We start from the raw sequence: 6,531 nt of genomic DNA, 5'->3' as shown, positions 1-6,531 counted from the left end.
TTTTTACTGAGCAGCGGAAATCAGGGATCCTACAGACATCACAGAATTCACTTTATTTCCCTTGCTGCTTGTGCTTCCTCTGTTGTTATCCTCTGAAGGCTCCGTATGACCCCCAAACACACCAGACACACTTTGTTGTTATTTTCAATATAAAATATCCATTCAGGGATTACTTGATGCTTCTCAGTGTTTATTCTCTACTCCGCCTACACGGTTTTCACTAAATGCAAGACAAATTGAGCATTTTCGGAACTGGCACTTCAGTAGAAGCATTTGTCAGTATCATGCCCCATGTTTAAGCATTTCAAAGTTAATACAGCAAGTGTGCATGACCATTGTGATTAGTTTGGGGCATATTTTAGGAAGAGCATTAACACTGTTCTGTTCCACTCGATCAAGATTCAGTAGTCAGAGAGGAAATGATGAAGACATAAATTGTTAGAGGGACAGAGGGAAGAAACAAAGGAGAGACTTGAAATGGAAGCAGTGTAAGAGTGATGGTCTTGGCTGACCAGTTAGTCTATGAGATGCTGCTACTTGCTTCTATGTCATGTTATGCATCACTGATCTCCTCCTGCAAACTAACCCACTAAGCTGTGGTCATGCCTACCATCTTCCCACATTTCCCACTAGCTCTCCCGATGGCTTTAGTCCCATGTGCTTCCTGGAAGCCAATCCCGGGGAAAAGCCCACCCCAAACCACCCTTTCTACACTCACACTCACAGGCTCTCACTTGTCACATCAAATTCATGTTTTAGGCTGCCGTCTCTCACCTGTTGATAGAATTAATTGAGTAAAATCATTTGACACAAGGCATAGCTATGTAAACAAAACATGATCTCCTTATCCGTTATTTGTTTTGTGGCATCAGTGTGAACTAGCACTGCTGTTTATAATCAGACAAAATGCTTTACAGGACACTCACAAGGGTAAGGCCAGGGTTCTCAGAGGTGAGCACTGTTCCAGTGTTAGCCATTTATCACCACTGCAGTGCGGATGGAAAAAACATGATGTGAATGCAGAGTGGTATTATGGGATCCTGGTCTCTTGATGTTGCCAGTGATAAACATAATGCTTGAGGCCAAGTGTGTCTTCCGCCATTATTTAGAGGACTTTGAATTATGATTCACTCCCTGTAGGCTGACCATGATAACTTAGTAAATGGGATGTTTACATCCAACCATTCATATTTTTATAGGACAGATAAAGGACATGATTAATTTGGTTCCTTTTAGCTTTAATTTAAAAATGTGAAAAAAAAGAAGTTAGTAAATTAAATGAAATAAGTAAGACATTGTAGTCTCTTAAACTGTTAAATGTCTTTGTTAAAGGGAAAAACTAAAGTTTTTGCACAATGTTTTATTTTTTAAATAATATAATAATTCATATTACTTTTATTACATCTGGTAATACGTGTAATTATAACAATGTTTCTTTGGAACTGTTTTTAAAATTATTTTCCATGTATTATTATACGTAGTAATGCTCTAAAAACCCATGGATCTGTTTGTTTTTTCCCCCTTCCGTACCTAAATCCATAAAACAACACTCTCACTAGTAGAAATGCAGAAAAATAACTTGTCAACCAGTAGTTTAAAAGAATAGTCTATTAATTGTAAATCTTTTCAAAATAGCGTGTTGTTGTGAAACCTTTCTCCACAGTTTCTGCTGATGTACCAGTTGGAGTCGCATTGTTTGAACATTTTGTGTTTTTCAGTGACATAAATAGATTAGAAGACGGAATTATTACAAAAATATGAGGCCTAAACAAAGAGGGGCAAACTGTTCATGTGTGCCATTGCAGATTGCACTGTGTTAAAAGAGCATCTGTTGCTCTGAAGATGGAGAAGGTGCTGCAGTGAATGAGAGCTGTTATGGCAGATGTGTCCCCTTTTCAGAGAATAGTGTATAGTGTATAGATACAGTATATACAGTATACTGTATATATTCTGTTATTTGTGTCTACAAATCTCCAAACATGACAACAAGAGCTCCGACAATCGAGAATCATTTTAAAGCCTAAATTATACCAAATATGCTCCCAGCAGACCTATTTTCTGTATATAGAAGCATTAATATATCAATTTATAGTTGCTGGCTGTTGCAGCTTCATCAAGATGAGTGGTCTGAACTTCTAAAAGGATCAATTAGTAATTCCTCCTTGAACTAAAACAACAGTAAACGCTGTCAGTTGGAGCTGATGGCAGACCTTTTGGTCTCGTTCTTCAGCTTCTTGTCACTTATATCAAAAGGACACATTTGACTGGCTTGTAAACACCCCGTTTCAAAGTCCCATTCCTGTTTTTGAGTGGTAGGGCAAAGCAGAAACAATATATCCTTCAAATTCTGACAAAGTCTGTTTCAAAAAAAGAAAAAAGGGGGGCAGTTTCATGATCAGCCCTTACAAAATGACATGCTTTCATCCCTGCCACATCCTCCCTTGGTATGTCACTGTATCTATCTTAGCTTTCTTTTGCCCTCTTTTTTTGCTTTTGGCAGGAAAAGACAGGAGACATAAAACATTTCCCCCACTTTTTTAAATCTTTGAAGGCTTGTGAAGACAAGTTGGAGAGAGGAGGTGTGCCATTTTTTTTCCAAACGCCAACCTTCAAAATGTAACAGCTTCTCTGCACTGGAGAAATCACCTTTCCCTCAAAGGCCCAAACAGCAGCAGCCCTTTCTTCGAGGTCTCTGAAATGAATGTTGTGAAGGGACATCAAGAGCATATCTTATACTGCATACTCAAGCTCCAGCATCTTGCAGTCAGCATCTTCTTTTTCCACATCTGATGTACATATTTTCTCCATTTTCTTTTTCTCTTTTGTAGATATTATATGTTAAGCTGTTATTGGAGTGAGTGTGAAATTCTATTATAATTAAGCTTATTTCTACAAAGAGATTTTGATAACATCAAGCCGCTGCCTTCACTTAAAACCTTATTCTCACACTTCCTGGTAATAGGCTTGTCTCAGACAGAAAAGGTTGAACTTGACATGGACCTTGTGATGTTGACGCTTGTTGGCAGGTTGATGAACAACCAAGAATGGCAGGGTTGCCCCATCTCTAGCTAATTAGCTCACAGAAGGAAATAAATGCAATTTTAGCAAGGCTAGCGCCAATTCCAATCCCTGCCGCAAAGATGTTGATAGGCTTTTTACACCAGGCTGACCTTCTAGACAGAACTATTATCAGGAATTGGAGCCGGTTGAATGGGCACAATAAACAGCTGGCATCAAGGTGTCAGGCTACTTAAGCTAAAAAATGTATGAGATGGTAATGGAATGCTAGATATTAGAAGAAAAAAACAATAATACAAATGCTCAATCTAAAAAGCTGGATGTAAGTGTGCAACATGTCCAGTGGAGAGATTCAAAGTGCAAAAAATTGGGTTTCATGGGACCAAACATTTATCAGCTCAGCTTCCCACAGAAGAGGAAGCCAGACGACCCTGAAAATACTGCCAGCGTAGCACGGGGCAGAGCAGAGAGTCTGTTTAGTAATGGATGGAAGATTTTTTCTTTAAATATTCGGTACACATAAACACATCAGAGCACACCTCGCTTGGGGGAGGCGACAGGGGCTGCAGAGAGTGTGTAGTGGCATAGAATTACCATGAATAATTAAAAGACTGGTGTGAGCATTCTGGTAGCTCTTTGATTGACTCTGAAAGCCCCAGGAAGAAATTGGCAGATGAGAGCAAACTGCAAAATGGCCAGCTCTTTGCTCTCAGCTCCCTGCCTAAGATTTGCTCGGCTAAAACCTTGAATCAGCAGTGTGCTGGGAGGTCCTTTTTGTGTCTGTCTGCCCCACAGTGAGATCCACATTTTGCTCATCAAAAAAGGAATAAAGAGAGAGAAAAAAAAGCAAACCAACATAAGTTCATGTGGGCACTGTGAGGTGACACACTCTTTTTTTTGTAAGGGTTTATTTTTGTTCATCTTCTCATCGGTGAAATTAAATGGCTTACAAACTGTTGAAGATATTGTTTGCCTCTTCGTATTCCAGACGGCCATTTCTTGCATTCTATTCCCATATTTATAGCATGCAATCACGTAACAGAATTACAAAAGAACAAAAATGGCTGACATATGTCACAGCCGGGGAGAGTGGCCCATGGGTCTCATCAACAAATTTGCTGAGTGCACAGAAAGAAGAGGTCAACAGGGACTGTGGCTTGGCAGCAGCCCCTCACCTTCCCAAAGTGTCCGGATGTGGGCGGCATCCCATTACTCATCCATATCATTTTGCCAAGCAAGCACCAATGTCCTTAGATATGTGACATGAAGGCCATTCAGCTAAATGAAACCTGCAGGTGACTCATGTTGTTTGTTTAAAGGCCAGTGACAATCACCAAGATGCTTCAGTAAAAAAACAGTTGCATAATGGTTGGATTTCTCAAGTCACGTTGAAGCGTTGTTTTATATGTTTGGATGTTGCAGTTTGCCTGAAGCTGATATGCAACAAGTTTATTTAGCTAAAGAAATGTTTTTGCTTCATTTGACCTCAAATAGTTTTGGAAGTTCCAGAGTTTTTGTTTGCTCTGTTGTCATTGTCATAAGTATTTCATTAAATCTGCTCACGGTCATTCCTTCTTTCCAATTTCTCCAATGTCAGCATGAGAAAAGGACTGAACATTCCGCATGTTCAGTAAGTGGAATATTCACTGTCACAGTGGTTAGTGTAGGACAAAAGCTGTATTGTATGCTGTATCCATTCTGTATGACATGTAGGAAAATATTTAATTTCTCACTGTGGCCATGGTGTAAAGATCTACTAACCGTGGTAGAGCATACTCGTCTATTCACAATTATCGTTGAATCACAGAGAAATAGAATCATAATGATGTTTAATCTATTGGTGGTATTGTGTTAAGGAACACAGTGATTTATTCACCTTGAATTTTGCCTATGTTTGATAATTTAAAAGGATTGGGAAATTCTCATTATATAATGGAATGTATTAATCATTTCCGTGTTAGGAAATGATGGCTCCTGCTGTATAAAATATGCATATTTGCCAATATCCTCTGCAATATCCTTTGCCATAATTGCCATAAAATGAGAGAAAGCTGTCATTTAAAAACTCTAAAATAAGTTCAGCTACAGTTGTGAGTGAGCTTAGGTAACGTCTACCAGCAGATATAACACAGATCTCCCAAACATGCCACTCAACACAAAAGCTTCATTCGTTGACAAAAACCTTTAATGTAATGTCAGATAGCTTCCAGTGCCTACCTACCTGACTTTCCTGACCTGAATTTGCCATTTGATGCCCCCTTGCGTGATGTGAGAAAAATAGCTGGTTTCCAGGGTACATTCTTCCTAGAAAGGTTGTACAGCAAGACACATTTTAGCCTTTTAAAGCATGTTTTGTATGGTATGGTGTGTGCAGGGTTTCAAAAAGTATTCTGCCGTGGGTTGTTGGTAAAGACTATGCATATAAGTTGCCACTGTACCTTTCTTCTCTGCCTCTCAACCATGCACCCGTTGAGCTGTCATCATTTATAGCTCAACAAAACTACTGCTGAAATTATGTCAAAGCATTTTTGTCCTGAGTCAAAGTGTAGAGACACTGCTGTTATTCGGCAAACCAACAAGTCTTTCAAAACCCAAAATTAGTTTAGAATTTTCTGATCCGCTCCAACCATGTTAAAGGTATATTTAAGTGTGGTATTTATCAGCAGTACATATAGTACACATTGAATAGATGGTGTAAAACACACTATAATGTGGTTATAAGCAAACATAAGGACAGTAATCCACTATTTACAGCATGGGTGCTTCACAGTAGGAGCTATTCACAAATACTGTAGATTAGTCAGCACATGCTGTATCTGCGTACAACTACATCATTATATCATCATCAAATATTTCTATAATGCTTATACACTACATGCTAAGTACAGTTTTACCAGTTTGGGCAACATGACATGGTTATTGTTAGGGGATAATTGCTGTAAGGGTTATTAAACCCCCGTCGACTTGAAACTAGGGGTGAATCACATTCTCTGCTATAACAACGTCACACCATTTTCTGCTCCTGTGCTTGTACAAACACGTCATCTTTTGCTTTTTGCAAAGGTCAACCACCCATCCACTATCGAAAAACAAAGTGACAGGGAAAAGGATGTACAACACAATTAGGTAAATACAGGGCATGGTCCTTATGAGTAACCAATTTTACTTACAGAGAGATGTATTCAAGGGAAAGCACCATTCTTTGCCAATGTTTGGTCAGAACTTTATGTCTCTACTACTTTTACTGAGGTGTGAAAGGTTTGAAAGAGAGGTATGCTGATACAATGGGGGAGGTGGGAATTGATACATGTCACTATCAGGGACATGTTATTTTTCAACCTGTAGTATTTGATTGCGAGCATCGGCGCTATTGACTACCGTCAATTTTCTACTCCCCTCCATATTACCCATGACCAGAAAAAAGCCTCTGGCAAAATATACCTTGAAAGTAGTTTTGGAGAGAATGGAGGAAAGTCTGTGTGTGTGTGTGTGTGTGTGTGTGTGTGTGTGTGT

General features: G+C 39.1%; 1 protein-coding gene and 1 long non-coding RNA gene across 4 annotated transcripts in view; one reads left to right on the top strand and one right to left on the bottom strand.

The window, feature by feature from the left end:
• The window catches only part of pcdh9 (protocadherin 9), a 212,952-nt gene that overhangs the window by 97,256 nt on the left and 109,165 nt on the right, over positions 1-6,531 (top strand). The gene's annotated exons all lie outside the window — the stretch shown is intronic.
• The window catches only part of LOC116674101 (uncharacterized), a 16,058-nt gene that overhangs the window by 7,951 nt on the left and 1,576 nt on the right, over positions 1-6,531 (bottom strand). The window contains exon 2 of the long non-coding RNA XR_004327988.1: positions 6,091-6,097. This is a non-coding gene — a long non-coding RNA (uncharacterized LOC116674101). The remainder of the gene's footprint in view (positions 1-6,090; positions 6,098-6,531) is intronic.

The sequence above is a fragment of the Etheostoma spectabile genome, chromosome 1, assembly GCF_008692095.1.
Source record: "Etheostoma spectabile isolate EspeVRDwgs_2016 chromosome 1, UIUC_Espe_1.0, whole genome shotgun sequence".
Lineage (NCBI taxonomy): Eukaryota > Metazoa > Chordata > Actinopteri > Perciformes > Percidae > Etheostoma > Etheostoma spectabile.
This window is presented reverse-complemented; position numbering and strand designations above follow the sequence as displayed.